We start from the raw sequence: 21,068 nt of genomic DNA, 5'->3' as shown, positions 1-21,068 counted from the left end.
TGGTCTTCTATTTATGCGATTTGCATTTGATTTATTTATTGTAAATTATACGCCGCATGCAAATTGGTAGCTATACAAAAAAAAAAATTAAGTTGTTGCGCTATGGTTTTCCAAGAAACGTTTCCAGTTGCGCCAAAATTGGCCTGAAGGGCTTTTCCGTTGCTCAAATAATAATTCGCTTCAAATTCGAATACGCACGTTTCATAACAGAAATAATATATACCAAGTACAAGAAGGCAGCCAAAACATATTATATAGCCCGGAGCGCCCACGCAATGAGAAAGCCTCTCTGCCAAACCCTTTGCCTTAGGCATGGCCGTATCCCACTCGCCCCCTTACCCGTGGCCCCTTAGTGGCAAATCAAATAGACGCATGAAATTTAATAGCACGTACAATTTTTGACATTTGCCTTTGAAAACAAATGAAAATGGAAATGGAAATGGTAATGGCAACATGAACTGGGGCAACGCCCATGCCACACAATTTGGGTGTTTGGACTCCTTAGTGCATGGAATGGTAGTTTTTCTATTTGGCTTATTTCTATGTTTCCGCCTGTTTATTTATTTTAATTAAAATGGACACGTGTTGCTGTTTTCTTGTTTTCATTTGACAGGGAAACTTTGCGACAAGAAACGGAATAATGGCGTTCTTGTGAATAATTCGCAGTACGAGAAGTAAAAGAAATTGTGAGAAGTGTAACTAAGAGCTGTTTTAATTCTGGCTGTTAACAGTTTCGTCAGTAACCAAGCAAGGACATGGAAAATTCTGTTAACCCATTGAAAAACAGGTAAATTAAGTTATTTAAAGGAAAAACAGTATGATTCATATATCTGACCCTGTAAAAGCGTTAACCAAAATAAGATCTAGACTATAACATTGTAAATGATGTTATTATTTTTATTAATATTTGCCATCCCTTTCTCAATTGCACAAACTTATGTTGTAATAATAACACTTGATTTTGTATATATAAACGCTAAGACATCAAAGAGGATTTGTCAGTCAGCCAGTCAGAATTAACGCTGAGCACTTTCATGCTTAAAATTTAATTTTTCCTCAACTGGGTTGAGTACGCAGAGTTTATAGGTGAATCAATATTTTTACAACAGCCTTAAGTTGGTTTGCGCTCCTTAGTTACGTTGCAAGCTCCCATGACAATTGCTATTGTCTACCATAAAGAAATGGGCGTGGCTATTCATGTTGCACAGTCTTCAACAGCAAATTTGCATACCGCCTCCTTGCAGAAGCTGCAGCTCGCGCAGAAATGCCCCTGAGTGGTATTTGCAAAATTGCGCCGGTATATGAATGCCTAAATCATGATCGTGCCTAGAAAATGGCTAAGTTTCTTGACAGCCAGTCACCGGCTGCTTATCGCCTTAAAATAAAAAGAAGCTGGTAGCCAGTAGCCGGCCGCTCGTCAGAAGTCCGAAATTAGCAAAGCCGGATTGCTGCCGTTCAATGCCTAAGACTGATTGTTGTTGTTGTTTTTTTTTTTTTTGCTGTTTTGCTATTTTGAATGATGTTTAATGTTTTAATGCACTTGTGCGTTGAAAATTATAGAAATGACTACTGAGCCGGCTGAGCGGGACACGGGCTCAATTCGTGGAGTCGACGGCATTAATTCTATGCAATTAATGGAAATTATGAGTGGAACATTGAAATTCCTTGTGAACATCGCCCAGGACAACCGAGCCAAAACCGAGCGACTCAATTGCGAACTTTGTAGCAACGTATCGGGGGTTCGGCTTGGGTGGCCCTCTTCAGAATATTTTCATTCCAGATTGCTTTGCCAAATGAAAGAAAATTAAATTTTTCACTGTCTGCTTAATTGAAACATTAGCCGAAAACATTTTATCTACTCTGTCCCAGTTATGTTCTGTTTCTGTCTTTTTCTCTTTTGGCCCTGTGTTCATTTACATTCAAATTAACTCGTAATGAAAACGAGTTCACAAACTTTGACTTTGGGGGTTGCGGCATTTAATTAGTTGTTCTGATTGTTGTTGTTACTGATGTTTGTTGGCCATTTCTTTTAGCTTAGTCAGTTCAATTATCCACGCACAATGTGCTGCGCCATCGTAGAAAGCTTTATGGTCTGTTTGTTTAGACACTATCAAAGCTCGTTTGTTGAATTTAATGTGAGCGCAAATAAAATCAGTTAAACCAAGAACTCGCTGAAAGGGAGCGCTCGACTTGGAAATACCCTGAACCCAGCACCGAGCTACCGTTAGAAATTGTCAAACTTCCTTCTACACAAAAACAGGCATAACTCGGATGTTCTTCTTACTTAGCCCCATATCAACAAGAACTCGATCCTGAATATCTTCAGTGTTTCTTCTTCGATGAGATTCTTCAAGTTTTGCAACCTTGAATAGAATCCGATATTTCTGAATACTATACGGAAGACCTACGCTTAAATTTTAAAGTCTGAAACTCTAATAATTTATCAAACAAATAGAAAAACGCGACTTAATCGACCCGATTTCTAATGTGCTCAAGAATATATAGTATCTATGGGTTCGGAGAAGCTTCCTTCTACCCGTTGCATACTCTTGAGCAAAACCATTATACCCTTTTTACCAATTGTCAATGGGTTGGGTTTCACAATGTATGGAGTCATTTTAGAGTGAATATATTCATGCCAATTTTAATGTCTCAAGGTCTCATCTCATGTCGAGATAAGATATGGATGTGAAACAACTCAATCGAATATTACGTTGGTTATCGAAAAATTGTACATTTGTTTGCATACTTTTCGATACCAGACACTCAAATCTAGGGTCATAGCCCATTTACCATTTGCCACAGCACTTGGACATGGACCCCATTTTTTGCATACACTGCACAAACTGCAATCAAAGCCTGCTGCATCATCCGTCCCAAGCTGAGCTGCCAGGCATACCCCATACTTCCCGTCATTTTGGCACTTCAAATTGGCAAACAAACAAGCTCACGTTCAAATGAAATGTGAGCATAAACAGACATTTTTCACACAGCTCCCGTCACCGTCACATTTGCCAAGGTAAACAACTTGAATGCGTCCTGGCGGGTACGAGGAAGCAGAATTAAGGGGAAGCATTGCTCATACGGCGAGATGCATGGAGTGGGGGCCAAGAGTGAGAGATGTACTATATATGGAGATGGAAGGAAAGAGAGAGAGAGAGATAGAGGGAAGGGAATGGAAGCAATTCACTTGACACGCAAATGTGCATAAACAAGGCATGAATATTCATGCTCAGATACATATAGTCACTTCTGTGGCTGCAACTTGAAAGGGACTCGTTGTCCTGGTCTGTGATATCTCGACTAAGAGATGAAATGCAATGCGCATAGAAAAATTTGTCCGCAAATGTTTGCACATATGGTTTAGGAGGCGTCGGCTGCTGGGGCCAGCATTGGCCAAGTTGACTGAACCGGGTGTTTGGTGTAATACATGTTATGCAATCTTCACAGCACATGAATGAGCGATGTTTGCAAGTCTTTTGAAATGATCTAAGCAGGTCGTTCACATCGAGCCCTTCGATATTAAAATTTCAACTGACTAAAAACATTTGCACAACAATCATAAATCCTTGTCAATCACACGCGGGACACACTCCCCTGACCCTCCTACTGCTACTTCGAACGACTGCCATCATCATCAGCCTTATCCTAATCCCCAGACCCCATATGATTCCAGCTGCAAACCATCTATTGCCTATCGCTAGTTGCAACTTTCGGGCTCCAGACAACAGCTTCGACAACGACTTCGACTTCTGACTTGCGTAAGCGGAACTGATTACATCTGTCGTCATTGCCAACGTTTTTGAAGCTGCGTGACAAAAATTTTTGACTGTCGCCGTCATTTATTTGATGCGTCGCTTTGACAGCTGTGTCTTCGATAGCGACTTTGACTAGCCCTTGACGGTGGCTGAAAAAGTTTCGTCGTGATTGCGTGTAGGCTGTTTTGTGCTCTTTCATTGATAGTAAGTTTAATTCTTTTTCATCTTCTTGCCAACAATAGCCTACAATCAATCATTGTATATTAAACGTACAAATATTATATAAATTTAGTGGTTTTTGGCATGAGTGAGAGTGAGTGCTGTACAATGTTTTTCTACAGTAGTATGTGAGATGTTATTTTACACTGTTTTTTTGCACGCCAACAACACAACAACAAGCCATCCTCTTCCTTTGTACAACTGCATATACTTCCTTTGGGCTAATATTTAGGTGTAAAATCACAAAAGAAGGTTTGCATTTTTTTGATGTTTGAAGCGTTACAATTCGCAACGAGTTTAAGGCCCGAACAAGAAATGGCAATGTGCGTCTAAGCCAGGGACCGGTACTTACTCAAACCATCAGCTTACCTCTGAGTTTATGTATATTGGTTGTTGTATAAAATAAACAAAAAAAAAACTTTTCTATTGACAGTCAGCATGCAATTTTAGTTTAAAAAAGTATATCCAGTAACTTCATTTACGTTTGTAATTGAACAAAGCCAGATAAATACAATTTAAGATTACGCTAAATACATCATAAATTAAAATGTTTAAAAAAAATGCAAAGCAATACGGCTTGGCCGCAAACCCAACGGTAGCCGATTTGGGCTTTTGTCGGCAAAAGAACATTAACAAAATTGTTTAATTTGAGCTGCAAATTGCTTGCAAAGTAAAGTGACTGAAACCAACACCGAAAACCGCAAGAGTTTATGGCCCGCTCGCTCCTAACAGTATCTCATTGTCAGGCCTAAATCATATTTAACGATCAATAAAAGAAACAACTAAGAAGTTGTCTGAGACTCTGGATCTCCTTCCGAAGCGTCGAGACGCATTGTCAGTGTGCATTCGTATTTTGTTTCCTTAGAACTCATCCTCTGTTTTTCGTTTTGTGTGGGCTAGTTCAGGGTAGAGTTGAACTTCGCAAATTGAGTGCCCGAGCGGTAACTTCAAAGCTTCGACGGCAACTTTGTTGTCAGACCGAGCTACTTGTTACAGAAATTCCATCTCGGATCTCTATTACTTTGCTCTCATAGCGTTATGCAGCGGCAGCCCAATAAAGGCTACCGAGGACTTGCAGACTAGCACAACTATCGTCTATCGAGCTAACACAAAACAAACATGACATGAACCAGACATAACTAACTACAACATTGTAACAGTCAACGCATAACTATCGATATCGCCGTGTGAATTGTGCTCCTAAAAAATCGTGGAAAAAAGTGACAAAAAACGGACAAGCCCACCTAACAGTGGCATAATAATACAGCTGAAAGTGAATTGAACCCCAAAAAAATCAAAAACTGCGTTAAAGTGCCTAAAATAAAGAAAGACCCAAAAATCAAAACTGCAAATGTGCAATTTGCACACAAGCAAAAATTGGGAGCTGTCAAAGCCAGTGCTGCCAATGTCAATGCCGAGTTGCCTACAAAAATAGCAGTCAGCTTAAACAACGTTCAGGCTTCCATGGCAAATAAAAACTTAAAAAACGATGACGTCCCTGGTACCCATGCATACAACACACGCAGCAACACCTGCTCCAGTCATGCAGTGTTTAGCAATATTCCACCGCCAACTAACCCCGAAGTCAACAGCAATCAAGTACACGGTCTTCTAGCCCCGCTCACTGAAGCAAGTAGATCTTCACCTGATTACATGAACGAGGTTCACGCGTACACTCCTGAGGGATGGGGACAGTCGAACCAGCTACAACTACAACAACACGGCATTGTGTGCACAACAGCAACCACAACAACTACAACCACCGTGTCCTCAAGTAGCGGCTGCAGGACCTCTGCCTCCAATGGTACAAGCTGTGCCGCACTGGAGCCCTCTGGAACACACCGCAAAAGCACCAATGAAGCTTTCCAGCTTATCCCAGTAGCAACATATAGCGCCCAGAGCTCTTTCCCGGCAGCTGCGTCTTGCAGCGGTCTTTGCAGCCAAATCCCTGCTCTGCACCCTCTAAAGAGCAAAGGTAATATGCCAGCCTTCCAAGAAGCGCTGGTCAATTGGCAAACGACTAAAACAAAAAAACGACAAGGAACAACACTAAAGGCCGGAGCCATCAAAAAAGGGAAAGTACCCACAAAAAACGGGAAAACCAGCAAGGCAGGAGAAAGTTCAACTGCTCCCAGTGCCTCCCTGACAAATGGAAACAGATATGCTCCACTTGCGCCTCTGGAAGAAGCCTCTGACATCGAAGACGACGAGATTGAAATTGCAGATGAAGCTCCGCCAGCTCGTCCTGAACCTCATCCTGAAAAAAAGGTCCCTAAGCCCAGGCCCATAACACTTCCTGGAGTTAACGACATCGTCGCAATGGAACAGACACTTGACCAGGCAGCTGGCCCAGATGCCTACGAATTTAAGGTCTCTCCCTCCGGCACGCTGAGAATATACGCGAAAGATTCCGACACTCATAGAGCCATTATTCGCAAACTCACTGAGGTCAGGGTCCAGTTCACGCACTTCTGTCTCAAGGAGGACAGACCATATCGCGTAGTCGTCAAAAACTTGGCCGCTTCTACTCCCAGAAGCCAAATCGAAAATGTCTTTGCAATACACGGCCACGTTGTAAAAAATCTATACAACCCGGGGACCAGGCTACCTACAAGTGACGCTGATGCTGACCCCGCAAACGATTCGCCAAATCGCAACTACTGGTTCGTAGATCTTAAGCAGGCCCCAAACAACAGGGACGCGCTTCTAATTAGCAAGGTTGGTCGTCAAAGGGTCCAAGTTGAGCTTCCGAGAAAGAATAAAAGCATCAGGCAATGTTATCGCTGCTATGAGTTCGACCACACAAAAAACTATTGCCTCAAAAAGCCCATATGTGGACGGTGCGGCCAACCCCACTGGACCAACTCGGAGCAATGTCAGGCCAAAACGGTGGCAGACCTGCGATGCTCAAACTGTGATGGGAACCATGCTGCTTATTATAAAGGATGCAAAGCATTCCAGCAGCGCTTGAATGCCCGACAACCGGCCATCAATGTTGCCCTCCCGGCACGACACAACCAACAGGAACCTGCATGGCGCATCAACTCGCAGTTCGTACCCTCCCGAATTGTGCAACAAGGCCTGTCGTATGCTGACGCGTTGCGGCCAGGACGCAACACGTACCAGCAAAATGCACAAGCGTGCCAACCCCCTGTGTGCAATCAGCCCACCGCTACAACAATGCAGCCCCAATACCTCCAGCATGGATCTCAGGGGCAAGACACGTCCCTCGGAAGTATCCTTCAAGGACTCCAGCAGTCGATCGCAGCACTGAATGCAGCAGTCACAAGTATCCTGGTCAGCATCAAGGAGCTGAAGGACGCGCAAGCTCCACAGCTCGGTCTTCCCACTCACCGCAAATAATGGCTGCCCAGATGCGCCTCGGATCGTGGAACGCTCGCAGCATCTTACAAAATGCAAACGAGCTCAAACTGTTTTTAAGAAAACATGAAATAGACATCATGCTTGTCTCAGAAACCCACCTACACGCCGGCCTGTACTTCGCCATGGAGGGATATGTTTGCTACCGTGCGGATCACCCAGCAAATCGAGCCAGAGGAGGTGCTGCGGTGCTTGTCAAGCAGAACTTGGTGCACTACCAACTATCTCAGGTGACTTCCAGCGCAACACAAATGGCTGCTATTATGGTGGGGACTCCTTTGGGCGAAATACCTGTAGCTGCAGTGTACTTACCACCAAATCTATCCTGGAGCCGAGCTGGATTCGATTCTCTCCTTGATCAATTTGGTCATAAATTCATCGTTGGAGGTGACTTCAACGCCAAACACCGGCTGTGGGGAAGCTACAGAGCTGACAACAGAGGCATTGCGCTACATGAAGCGCTCACCAGCTGCTCAGCCCAGGTCTTGGCCACCGGGAGACCTACCCACTTCCCGTATAACAGGCAAAGTACTCCTTCGTGCATTGACTTCTATATATACAAGGGTATTCCCAACAGCTTAATATCAGTTCGCGAAGAGTATGAGCTTTCATCTGACCATCTACCCTTACTTGCAACGGTATCTACGTCTGCTCAAAGGACTGTAAAAAAGCGAAGGCTTGTCACCCCCCAGTCGAACATACAACGCTTCAAAGCTGAACTGAATGGCATGATTGATCTAAGCATGCCAATCTTGACAGCCGAGGATGCCGACGCTGCAGTTCAAACCCTGCTGTATCAAATACATACCGCGGCTGCCAACGCTGCGCCAGCACAAATGTATTTTACGCCTACAAGCCAACCTACGAGGACGCTTCCCCCCATCGTTGAAGGCCTTCTTTGCCTGAAAAAGCGGCTGAGGAGGGAGTACGTCCGGACCCAGGACCCCAGAATCGATAGGATCTATCGCCGTATCGCCAACAGAGTCAGAAAGGAGTTGACCTTACTGAGAAGAAAAGCCACAGACACCATGCTGGAGGAAGCAACGGCAGACGAGAGCTCCAAATTCGCACTGTGGAAACTTACCAGTCGATACAAGCGGCAACCTGCACCAAAGTTTCCCATTCGACATCCCGATGGCACCTGGGCCAGGTCGCCAATGGAAAGAGCCGAAGCCTTCGCCTGTAACCTGGAGGAGCGTTTCAACCCGTTTGAGACCGCATCGCATAGAAGGATACAGCGAGTCGCGCAAATCCTGGAAGCGCCGCTACAAACGGCACTCCCTTTATCACCAATCACCTTCCAAGAAGTAAAGCAGGAGATAAAGAGCCTAAAAAACAACAAAGCCCCTGGGGAAGATCGGTTGGACAACCAGACAATTAAGCTATTGCCATACAAGGCGGTGCTTTTTCTCGTAGCCATTTTTAATGCAACTCTTCGGCTAGGTCATTTTCCAGTAGCCTGGAAGAAGGCGCACATCATTATGTTGCACAAGAGCGGAAAATCCCCTAATCAACTGGACTCTTATCGCCCCATCAGCCTCCTGCCTACCTTTGGCAAGATACTGGAAAGGTGCATCCTTAGAAGGATCCTGGATACTCCGGAAATAAAACGCTTAATCCCGAAGTTCCAGTTTGGGTTTAGACTGAAACACGGTACCCCTGAGCAACTCCATCGGGTCACAAATTTTATTTTGGACGGCTTTAACAGGAAGGAGTATGTGGTGGCAGCATACCTCGACATCCAACAAGCTTTTGACCGGGTGTGGCACGCAGGACTCCTCTCCAAGATTAAGGGCAAATTGAATCCGCAGCTCTTTAACATCATTGCGAGCTTCTTGAACGAGAGGACATTTAGAGTGGTACAGGATGGAGTAGCCTCTCAAACCAAACGCATAAAAGCGGGCGTACCACAAGGCAGCGTCTTGGGTCCCACGCTATATAGCCTGTTTACACATGACATGCCCACAGCAAATGCAAGCAGACGGAATGATCGGCAGGACCTTCTGGTGGCCACGTTTGCTGACGACACGGCAATCCTTGCAAAAAACAAATGTGTGTACGTGGCAACTGACCTCTTGCAGGAATACCTCAAGCGATTTGAAAACTGGGCTTGTAGATGGAACATCGCAGTGAACCCTGGAAAATGCGCCACGGTTACCCACACTCTACGCAAGGACTCATGCCCCGGACTTTTTCTTCATGGTGAGCTTCTAGAGCAATATCGTCAACACAAGTACCTAGGTGTCACTCTCGACAGACGACTTACATTTAGTAAGCACGTCTCTGCAGTAACGAGCAACATCAAATCTAAGATAAGGCGAATGAGCTGGCTCCTCAACTCCAAAAACAAACTCTCGCTCCGAAACAAGGTCCTAATCTACAAGGTAATCCTTGCCCCAGTGTGGCGTTACGGGCTTCAAGTTTACGGTATAGCTGCAAAAACACACCTGAACAAAATTCGCATCATTCAGGCCAAACCCCTGCGCAAAATAACTGGAGCCGAATGGTATATTCGAACACGAGACATTGCAAAGGACCTTAAGGTTACTATGATAGGAGACCTTATTAATCAACAAACAGCAAGTCACTTATGTAAGCTCCGCAACCACCCTAACGTCTTGGCAAGAAACCTGCTAAGGAGACGAAGAAGGAGGCTTAAAAAGTGTTATCCTATAGACCTGGCCAAACGCCGACTATAATGAAGCAAAATTAACATGTACATATATATACACATTGTAAATATTTAACTTAAGCTTTCATTACCCAAAACTCACGCTGATAAAAGTTGCTAAAAGTGAAAAGTAACAGAAAATTAGCAAAAATAAAAGTAACTTAAACAACAAAAAAAAAAAAAAAAAAAAAAAAAAAAAAAAAAAAACAACATTGTAAACAATTCTATCAACGGCTTACCTATCATTGCTTTATCAGCCTGCGGTACTCTATTTACCGAGTACTTCACATTGACAGCTGTAGCTGGACTCGTGCAATAAAGAATTTGATAAATTTATCGTAGCCACGTGGAGATCAAATTGCAATTTTCCAACAGCTGTCCAAAAAAATTAGCCTTTATTTCAAAAAAATAACAGCGGATATTAGGCCAACATTATTTCCGCTCATTTTAATATCAAGCGCGTGGGAGACACAGTACAAATTCAAAAGATAAACACACAAATCAAAATCATGCTAAGCCAAAGGAAAGTGAAACCCGAATAGGAAAGAGATTTTCAAAAATTCAAACATTCTTGGCATTTTTGGGGTAATTTCTGTAACAAATTTTATGATGGAGGGGAGAGCTTATAAAGGAAGCACGTGCTGCGAGTTTTCATGATATTGTTAAAAAAAACACCGCAAAATCTTATTAAAAAATTAAACGACTTATTTGGTTTCTGTTTTTTTCCTTTTCGGTAGCATTAGCGAGCCTCAAAGACAGAAAAGGTTTTTGGTATTGGGGGTGTAACAAATGCATTGGGCATTATTACGAGCAACTGCAATTATTGTTGGTAATAAACATAGAAACAAGTAAAAACTTGCAGTGGGGTGTAACAGACCGCGCTATACTCTTTCTCGGTGTAATAACAGCTTAAGTCAGTGGCAGAGAGTCTCGTTGACTTTTACCATTATGTATTGACTTTGAGACTTTGGGAATTATTGTTTTTTGGAATAAGCAAAGGGGCGAATGGGAAAGGCAGCATCAGTTTAGCTTTAATTTTTCAATATTGGTGAGACTAGATCTAATAGAATGTGTCCATTTCTAGAACGAATGCCCTTGAATAGTCAACCAGCAGAAGATACGACAGATATCAATATATGTTAAGCGTCAAAAGCCGTGAAAGTACGGACAGTCGCGCGGGCGGTCGTTTGAATGGCTGGGGATTGCACGAAAGCACTCTCTTTCACTTTGTGAACAGTGTATAATGAAAAGAACATAAAAAACAGGCGCTTACAGCGAAATGGCATTTAGCCAGGTAACCCACTGTGCACAGTAGGCAAAGCTACGCAGGGTGGGGAACAACGACTAATGCACAAAGGAAATTATAATAAGCGCAGCATTTCCTTGTACGATTCCCCCAAATAAGAGGAAAATAAGAGACGCCGCAAAGTAAGTAATGTAAATCGTCTGACGGCCCTTGGTTTGTCATGTTGCGCCCATTCCCGGCATTTATCGGACTTATATAAAGGCTTTTACTCGAAGGAGTCTCGTGTTTCGTTTTATTATTATACAGCAGTCAGTAGGTGGTCAAGGCGGTTGGAGCCATATTTTTTACAAGACTTGTCATATTGCAACGACTTCTCGCCTGGCTTATTATTATTTTGTTATTTAGCTTTTTTATTTTCTTCTTCAGGGTCGCTTCATATTGTACACTACCTTCCATAAATGGATTACGGCAATTAGAGTGTGTATCTGGATGCATGACGGGTAGGGTAAGTACCTAGCGAAAATTGCGTTGTACTACTCGACTGTTGATACTAATCAAGAATATTTATACTAAATGTAACCCCATATTGGGTTTTTATACATACATTGTACGGTTATAGGGGATATGGGAAGCATTCCCTTTCACTTAACTTGACAATAATTCGATAAACATTGGAGTATTTTTTTTCTATTGCAAATACTTCCATTGATCAGACTTACATAAAAATTTTGATCAAGCTTTAATCCGAACGCATGAAAAATGAGAAAATAAGATATTCTCGGCACACCGAATAATGCCAATTGTATACATTTGACTTACGGCTTTGCAGATTTGTGAGAATAGTAAAGCACGCAAGTGCTGAGTGAGAAAATATAATTTTTTGCCATATAGAGAGCATTATAATATAGCTCATATGTATGTATGCAGCATAGTAACTAGTAAATGCCTCGTTTTCTTTATATAAAAAAAAGTGTTCTATGCAAGACCTACGCTTTGATTAACATTCTTTTACATTTCTCTAGTCTTCGATTTCTTGGTAGTCATTCGAAAACTAATTAAACAGCAGCCAATCATCATTAGGCAATGCTACAAAATATACTAAATGATTCGGTTGAGTTGTAAAAACGGATTTCACAGATACCAGCAATAAATTATTTGTAGATTGCATGGACAAACACAAGATTAAACAGTTGCAGTTGGACTCTACCGACTGCGTAATACTCTATTTCTGGCTTTTAACAAGAGTAGGAGAAAGAAGCTCCTCTTACTGTGGGCGTGGCAATGGATCCTTGTTGTTAATTCGCCATCGACCGACAATCATTAGCAATCCAACATCTTGAACTATGCGATCGCCAATACTTACTTTGATAGACATCGAGATTAAGGTTAGGGAATTAGATTCAAAGAGATTGACAGACAGACAGACACGAAACCGATATACTGTTCTTAGCTGGGTACACAGTATCATAACAAATTTGAATCTATACAAATATGTACCGTGAAATTAAACAAATAATGTTTCAAGAAAGTAGGCGAATCAACTAGAAAAACTCGAAACAACCTGGAGGTTATTAATGATCTGATGTATCAATCCCCTTTTAGGCCAGCATACGTAAAATAGCTGTTAGCATACCTGGCAAACGTGTGTGCTTTCTTCTTTCTTTTTGCCGTTTCCATAGCCATAGTTCATTCTTGTTTATATATATGTTACATATATGTACGTGGTGCGGATGTAATTAATTTTCGTTATAGTTGTATGAAAATATTTGCAATGCGACTGTAAACTCTGCGAATACTTTGAAGTGCACAAAATGCCAAGCCGAAACAAAAATTCATCGAGTATTTCGTTGTTGAACAGAATAGTTTGCAATTGGGTTTGTGCCACACAGCTACCCATCAAAGACATTTAAATATTTTGCGGTTTATTCTGCATGCCTCAGCCAGGACAGTGCTCCCAGGGCCATAGCTGCTGCCGGGACAGGACATGTGGACAAAAGTGTTGTCTGCAGCTCGTTGAGTGCTGGGCACATGCGACATTCTTTTTTATGCCACACTCAAACTAATGTGAGATTTATGCTGGAATCATGCAAAAGCCGCCCTTGCTTGACATTTATAAAATTTGTGCGGAATTTTAGACGAGCCACTTGAAAGCCGCATATCCCGAGCACCGAAACAAGAACGCGTCTGCTTCAGCAGCAGCAGTCATTCCCGTAGTAGTCCCGTGTAGTCGTGGTAGTTAGTATTATGATCAAATTATGGGCGTATGTGTGCTCGCTCGGCTTCTTTTTAAGCTACTTTTAAGTTTTAATTTATATGCAAATAAGCTGCCTGTCGACGCTGTTTTGTGGTTCGTCAGCCAGTTTTGCAGTTCAGCCAGAAACGCAAACTACAAGCACAAAGCTGCAAATAATGACACTTTGAGCGAAATTTGATGACAATTGCAATCTATTTGCAGCTGCCCACTGCGTGCTACACGTTGACAAATAAGCTGGTGGGGATTTATTGATCAGTTACGAGGTATTAATCAAATTCATATTTTGTTAGTCATATATTGTTATATTATATGTCGCAATAATACACAAATAGTTTCAGAAATATGTTCACTCAAAGCATATATTTAAACTCACATACGCTTGTCAAATCAAACGAAAACTGGCATTAACGAGCTTCACATAATTCCTGAATACAATTTTAATAAATGCCGGTTAATGCTCGCTAGTTACTTACATATTTAAATTACTTACATATTTAAAATTTTCGAATCAACTTCTTTGAGCAAGGTTACGAATTGAGATCATTATTGTGGTACATATAAAAAGGTAGAAAACGTGAAAGGAAGATACCCTTTAGAAATGTAAACAAACTGTGCAGCAAACGTCCCTGGGTTCACACCAATACCCTTTAATTTGTAATAATTCTTTGAGTTATTAAAATCTATCATATGCAATATTTGATTTTATGTAGTGCTTACTTTAGTTTTAAGCTTACCCAAATAAAATTGATTAAAATAGAGGGATTATAATATTCTGAAACCTTGTTGACCGTACCCACACCACCTGAAACACCTGCCAATTATGCAACCCCAACGCTCCAAACTCAACAAAACACATATTATCAGACTGCCAACACTTTCGCAGACGCAGACAAAAACATTTTCCAATAACGACCCATTTTCAACCCTTTTAAAGTGAACCAAAAAAAACTATTCAAAATTCATAAATCATTAAGCATGTTATACGAACTATACCAAAGGTAAGCACGCACAAATTTCATAATATAAACATGAACTCATAAACACTGAATGTTAAATTCCATTAATTATTATCATCATCTACATTCTTACTAATTTTTTATATGCATAGCACAAGTTAATGCTTACAAGCACTTTAATTTATCTGCAATTTTAATTGCATCCAAGCAATTGAAAAATAGTTTTAAGAAAATGAATGACAATCTGAAATAATATTTTAAATTTGGTGCTTGAGATTCGGATTAAGAATTCACATTCTGTATTAAGTGGAAAATGTCTGGTTCTGATACCCATTTAATGAAAGCCAATTATTACCAAGCGAAATTGACGCTTTGGAGGAGCAGCCAAAATCCATTGATCAACAATATTGATGATCATTTTGGCGTTCAGCAGAGCGAAGTTGTCTTGAGGCAGCTGCCGAAAAAAAGAAACTATCGTTTTTTTTTTTATTATTTACTAATAATTAAATGTTCAGGCTGGGAATACGTGCAAGCTGCCAAACAGATAAACAAGAACAGGAGAAAAAAAAAACGAATATGGTGCTAAATGAGAGCTTTGCCAGTGGTTTTATTTGACTGGGGCTGTCTACTTATTAGCCGCAAACGGCAGTTGGCAATCATAATCACAATCGTACTCGTAATCGTACATGTAATCGACAATCGTCATAATTTATGGGGCCTGCCTGGCGGACCCCATCAAAAAGCCACAACAAAATTGATAAAAAGAGAGAGAGAGAGAGAGGGGGGAACACAAAAGGACAGTCGGCAAACAACAGGCAACAGTTGTATTGGACAAAAAACTAATGGAAACGAAGCCCAGTGGCAATTGGGAATCGAAAATTGGCAAAGGCCGACAGCAAAGCGGGAGCTGGCGACAACAACAAACTGAAAGCAATGCTCGACAGCTGCCAGCATTCACACGTCATTTAATTTCGATTAGTCGACAGACAAACGACCCAAACAGCAAATAATGCGAACAACATTTGTCGTGCAATTGGAAAGCGCGGCAAATTCTCGTAATATCGGCCAAGAGACACCTGACCTGATCCAGAGCATAATTGTCGCCTTTCAAAATGTACAAAATGCCTAATTGGCACCTGAGGGCGCGTGCATCATGCGACAGGGGATAAATCAACAGGATGGGAGCTTTCAGTAAGTGCCCTCTAATAGCCGGCTTGCATTCTGACTTCTGGCAGGTTCATATTTGCCAGTTTCCACATTCGTTCCCATGCCTGGGTCACTAATTTCTTGATTGATTATAGCCAACTCTCGGTGGCGGGCTTAATTAAATAAATACATTAGCCAGACCTTAGTTCGAGCTATTTCTCGCTATGCTAGCCGACTGATTGAGTCTTAGTTAAGATTTAGCCTCTGGGATTTAGATATGTTCATAATGACAGGCCCAGCGATAAGTGTGAGAACTGGATTCCCAAACATTACGTGAGGAACAACTGTCCCAACTAAGATTTGAAATAGGATTGTGTCTCCCCTTATACATTCAACAGCATTTTAAATATTTATGATTAGCATGGCATTCGTATTGTAATTGCCTTCAAGAGACAAGCTGATCTAGTCAAATTCCTGCCTGTCCCCATTGTCTAACTCTTCCGACTAGTCCCGTTTAAGAGTCTATAGACTTAGGAACAAGACTTTTGCCCAGAAAAAAGGATATAAATAAAACGTTTAACACGCAACGAACAATAACAACAAAAGAAGCAGCTACGTTAACGTTAACGTTAACACAGGGGGCTATGTTTTTTGTGTAGCGGCCGCTTTGTAAATGATTATTAGTCCAGTTGCCGACAGGCCCTGAACGCATCCGAGGTATCCGAACACTGGAGGTAGTTACTTGCCCGGAGCGTCGCGTCGCAGCGATAGCAGCAGGACATGTTGCTTGGGGTCGTCGAGGGTCGTGTTGCATGCCTATGTGTTTCGCGTTGAGTAGTGAACGGGGTTCAGGTACAAGTCGGCCTTACACGAAAATAGCTGGCATTCCTTTTGAAGTTTACGCACAAATATGCCCCCATACCCGCTCCCATACCCGTTGCCCTCCCCATCCATGTTGCCCAGCAGCGTGCCAGGCAGCCAACAGGATAATAATTAACGCAATAATCATCGATGAATGAATATGAGTGAGCAGCGAGCGGGCAGCGAGAGATGACCTGTTTGGCATGGCATGGCGAGTGCGCTTAACCCGCTGCCAGCTAGCCGTGTGCCCGGATGTCCAATGCCATGAAAGGTGCCCAGATGCCTGTCGGACCGGTCACCCACACAAATCCCGGGGGATTTTGGGGGACCCCCCCGCTTTTATTTCTGGTGCGTGTGTTCATTTTGTAATTTGCGTAGGTGATGCCATGGAATTTGATTTTCACACGTGTTACTGCTGGCGTAGCTGCTGCTGGCCCCGTCTCCTTTTCCTTTTTGTTGTTCATTTTATTGTTAATAATAATGCAAATGCTCTGTACAATTATCTTCCACCCGATGATTCCGCACACGCGCCGCATAAAAATAGAAGTCCAAAATAAACGTCAGACCAGACCCCAGACCAGCGACTAGCGAGCATAGAAGAACAACTCAAATAAATTAATATGAATCACGAGCGAGTCGTAATACCCATAATTGTAAATATATGAATTGATGACAACTTTAAGCACTCAAGATGTTCATTGCTGACAACGTAAACTGTTGCCCTTTGGTGCACTATTATAAATCACGGCCAATTTGCGAATTGTGGGAGGGTCACCTGAGTTGGCAGAGACTCTTACGCAGAGATAAGCCTTACAACTGGCTTGGGATGAAATTTTGCGAGGGCTTGACAGCTTTGGGGCCCGTTGACAAGCAACTACTTGTGGTGTACATCGTGCAAATAAATATTTATACATATGCACAGTGTAAGTTAAGTCTAGTTACACACGAATGCAAGTCTCGGAACGCTCAAATTATACTAACAAGAGCAACAATTAAATACCCTTGTAGGTGAGGAAAGGTGTTCCGCTCCAACGCATTTTTCAACCCATTTGTCCTATAGATACTAAGTACGATACTGATAAGACCTTACACAGCATGGTAAAACTCGCAGGTACCAAGTTTTGCTTAGATATTTCGAAAAACAAAACGTGATTTATACAAGAACTCGATCTTTAATATATAGTAGTCCGGTCTGCAATAGAAAGACGGAACGACTAGAGGCAAGCCTTTATAGAAACGGACAGACGGGCAGGGCAATATCAACAATCTTGATACTAATCGGGAGTATATATACTTTTTGGGGTCGGAGATGCCTTCTTCCATTCATGACAAATTAAAATACCCACCACAAGGGCACAGGCATGCAAAATGCATCGGTTGAGTTAGGGGCCCAGACTTTTGCCCTATTTTAATGGCAGATAAGCATCAAGAGCCGCTCAGCCATTTTGTTGGACGAAAAGTTAGCGTGTGTTTTGTAATTTATCAAAGCATTTGATTTAGTTGTAAGAACTGCAACTTAATTTCTCGACTCCCTGAGAAAGAAATGCTAAATTTGCAACTACCACCGACGGATGTTCCGCAATGTTTGTTGCTTCGTATGTACAAATTTAGCAGCTGTCAATTTTAGACTGTGCGCATTTTTAATATAATTTCAAATAAAGTTTACACCAGCAGCAATGAAAACAAATATGTGTGTGTACCCACTGAAATCTAAAATATATAAACTAATATCTACTTATAATATAAGGTCGTGTACATTTTGTTAAAGTTAATTGGAAATCAATATCGATACGAAGCGGACGTTGACTTGTGCAATATCTCTATAAAAATGTCAATAAGCTATTACATTTTATTTATTTATTATTATAGATTGATTTAATAGACATGATAATCGAATGTCGAGTATAATCCCAACGAAATGTGAGTTCAAAATAGGAATATCGCAGCGAAAAAGGAAGAAAAAGCTCATAAACTAAAGTTCTCAGATTCAACTACAATAATAGGTCGATTTAGCAAAAGTGATCAATAAGCAACTTATTTGTTTTGGTCTTCCTAAAAAATCATTTTTAATTCTTTGCAGAGTTTCGATTTTTGCAACAATCAAAAAAATGTATACAAAATGGTGGAAAATATATCTTGTGCATATGTACATATGTATAAATAAATAAACGAGAAGCTGATAGGCAGGCGGTCAACCGGGAGATGGGCGGGACAATGCCGGCAATGAATCAGAGAAAAAGCCAGAAAATAATACACATAATAATAACACATACATACATACACCGACACAATATTGAGAACGTGAACTTTAAATAAGGAAAGGATTTATGTATGAAGGCTTCAATTGCATTTTTTTATTTGAATATGTATGCATATTTTTTTATTATTATTCATTCACACGTTTTGCGGCTGTTATTCGGCTATCGGCTACATTAATACTTACAAAAGCGTAGAAATTACTAAATAGCATCTGCAGACGCCGCTGTCTGAGCAACAACAATTGCAGAGTCTTTTTGGCAGCCAATACAAGAGCCGAGAGCCAACTGCTGCTGCATCTGTTTGTATGCAGATATTTGTATTTGTTGGGTTCAGCAGCTCTTGCATGCATTGGTATTTGTTTCGTAATTGCGCTCTCTGAGCGTGCGTATGTGTAAGTGTACGTCTCTCTCTCTCTCTCTCTCTCTCTCTCGGAATTTGCTTGCTTGTGTGTGGACGAAATGGTAGTTCAATTCCCATTTCTATTTCATTGCGAGATTTCGTTTCTATGCCAGTCGCTTGGCTCCGCCCTCAAACGCGACGCGCCGCAGTGTTCCGTTCTCGTTTCGTTCCTTATATACAAAACGACTGCGCTGTGTGTTTGCTTTTGCCTTTTCTGTTTTTGCATTTGCTGTCTTTGTATGTTATATTCCCTTTGGTTTTTAAGAGTACCTTTTTCATTATTTACTTAAGAGCTTTTGCGTCTGTTTTTACAATTTTATTATTTGTATGTGTGCGTTTATGTTTTCCTGACTGCTATGCATTTGTTTATGCATCTCGTTTTACAATTTAAAGGCATTTTCATTCAGCCAACAAGCACCCGCCCACCACCCCCCCACCCATGCAAGAAAATATTGTACTATATTGAATAAATATTTTCCTTCCAAGGTAATAACAATATTTTGGTTTAAGTCTCTGCCTAATTTGGGCCGCTGTCAGGTCTGGCTTAGCTGTTCTGCTGCTGCTGCTGCTGGTCTCTGGCCAATTTAAAATTTATGCTTTTGCAATTTTGTTGGGCCATTCGGCGCTGCAGCAGTAGTTTTTAATGAAAATTTTACGACGATGATAGAATACAAATGCATTCTATGGCAGTTCTTATTCGTATGCAATTAAAGTTCCTAAAATCGTTCTGCTTCTTTTAGCAAGTTTCTTCTCTTTCTCTCTATTCAATTTGCCCCGTCTTCTTATATCCCGTGTTTTATTGCTTTTTCTCAGCATTTCATTTGCAGTTTTCTTCTGCTGCTGTTCGTGTTTTATGACTTTTCTTAAGCTCTTCTTAACTGCCCCGCCCACGCCAGGCACAGGACTCGGCTTCGTGCAGTTGGCAACATCTGCGAAATGCAATTTTCCTGACTTGCCAGCGAAAATTTGCTTTTCCTGGCGCCTGCTCTGTGATCCTGATTTTCTTCATTTTTTCTGCAATTATACTGTTGCCAGCTGCCATCTTTATTCCTTGCTGCGACTGCATTTGAATTTCGCGGCAACGCCCACAGTCCTGGCAGCCAGGATGAAGCTCTGAAGATGCCTTCCTTTTAGCAAATCCAGCATCCTTTTCTTTATTTTCATTTGTACACATTTATATGCGAATGCAAGTGTATTTCTTACCATTGCCAGCGAGCTGCTGAAGACAAGCTAAATATCTAAATGTGAGCAGATTTTCAAATCCCAAACATTATTTTGTTTTTTTTAATAGGGCTCTGCTCATATCGAGTGATCAGCAAAGAGACATCCGATAATGCTGTGTACATAGAATACGACATACATATGTATATGTATGTCTGCAAGTGGGCGGGTGCCTGATGTTACTTTATATCTCTATGCTATGCCCGGTCATATCCTGAGTGTCCTTTGTTGAAAGTTTATGACACTGCCCAAGTTCCACGTCGCCAGAGAAGTGACAATAATTCAAAGGTACACAAAAGGCTAGCTCACTTCACCTAAAAATTTATGATCACCCCAACCATTCTGGCAAAAGCCAGTCCCCATGCTTTTGCTCGAACATTTTTGGCATTTTTTATTTCAAATTTGGCAAAACGACTTATTTTATAGTGCAGCAAGCCCATAAATACCAGTAAGGCTTAAAGAGAAAGCATTTAAGAGGCAAACTTGTTTTCTCTATGTTTATACCCTATTACTACCTATTACTACTACTCTGATTATGCTTTAACTTTAGTCTTTCTTTCAATCAGTTCTCGTTCTTAAACCTGTCTTTTGACAATTGGCGCAGTTGATCACATCCATAGATACACTCGATGCTGGAAGCTTAACCCCGATTAAAATTGTTTAAAATTAAAATTTCAGGTTAGAGAGTTATGAAATC

At 41.4% G+C, this 21,068-nt stretch overlaps 1 protein-coding gene across 1 annotated transcript in view; it reads left to right on the top strand.

The window, feature by feature from the left end:
• Positions 1-626: 626 nt before the first annotated feature.
• LOC115760148 (chitinase-like protein Idgf2) overlaps positions 627-21,068 on the top strand; it is a 46,922-nt gene continuing 26,480 nt past the window's right edge. The window contains exons 1-2 of the mRNA XM_030701358.1: positions 627-787; positions 11,702-11,780. The gene's annotated coding sequence lies outside the window, so the exon portion shown is untranslated. The remainder of the gene's footprint in view (positions 788-11,701; positions 11,781-21,068) is intronic.

This window comes from Drosophila novamexicana, unplaced genomic scaffold (assembly GCF_003285875.2).
Source record: "Drosophila novamexicana strain 15010-1031.04,08,12 unplaced genomic scaffold, DnovRS2.1 tig00000387-arrow-pilon, whole genome shotgun sequence".
Classification (NCBI taxonomy): Eukaryota; Metazoa; Arthropoda; class Insecta; order Diptera; family Drosophilidae; genus Drosophila; species Drosophila novamexicana.
The sequence above is the reverse complement of the archived record's forward strand: the minus strand, read 5'-3'. Positions and strand labels throughout refer to the sequence as shown.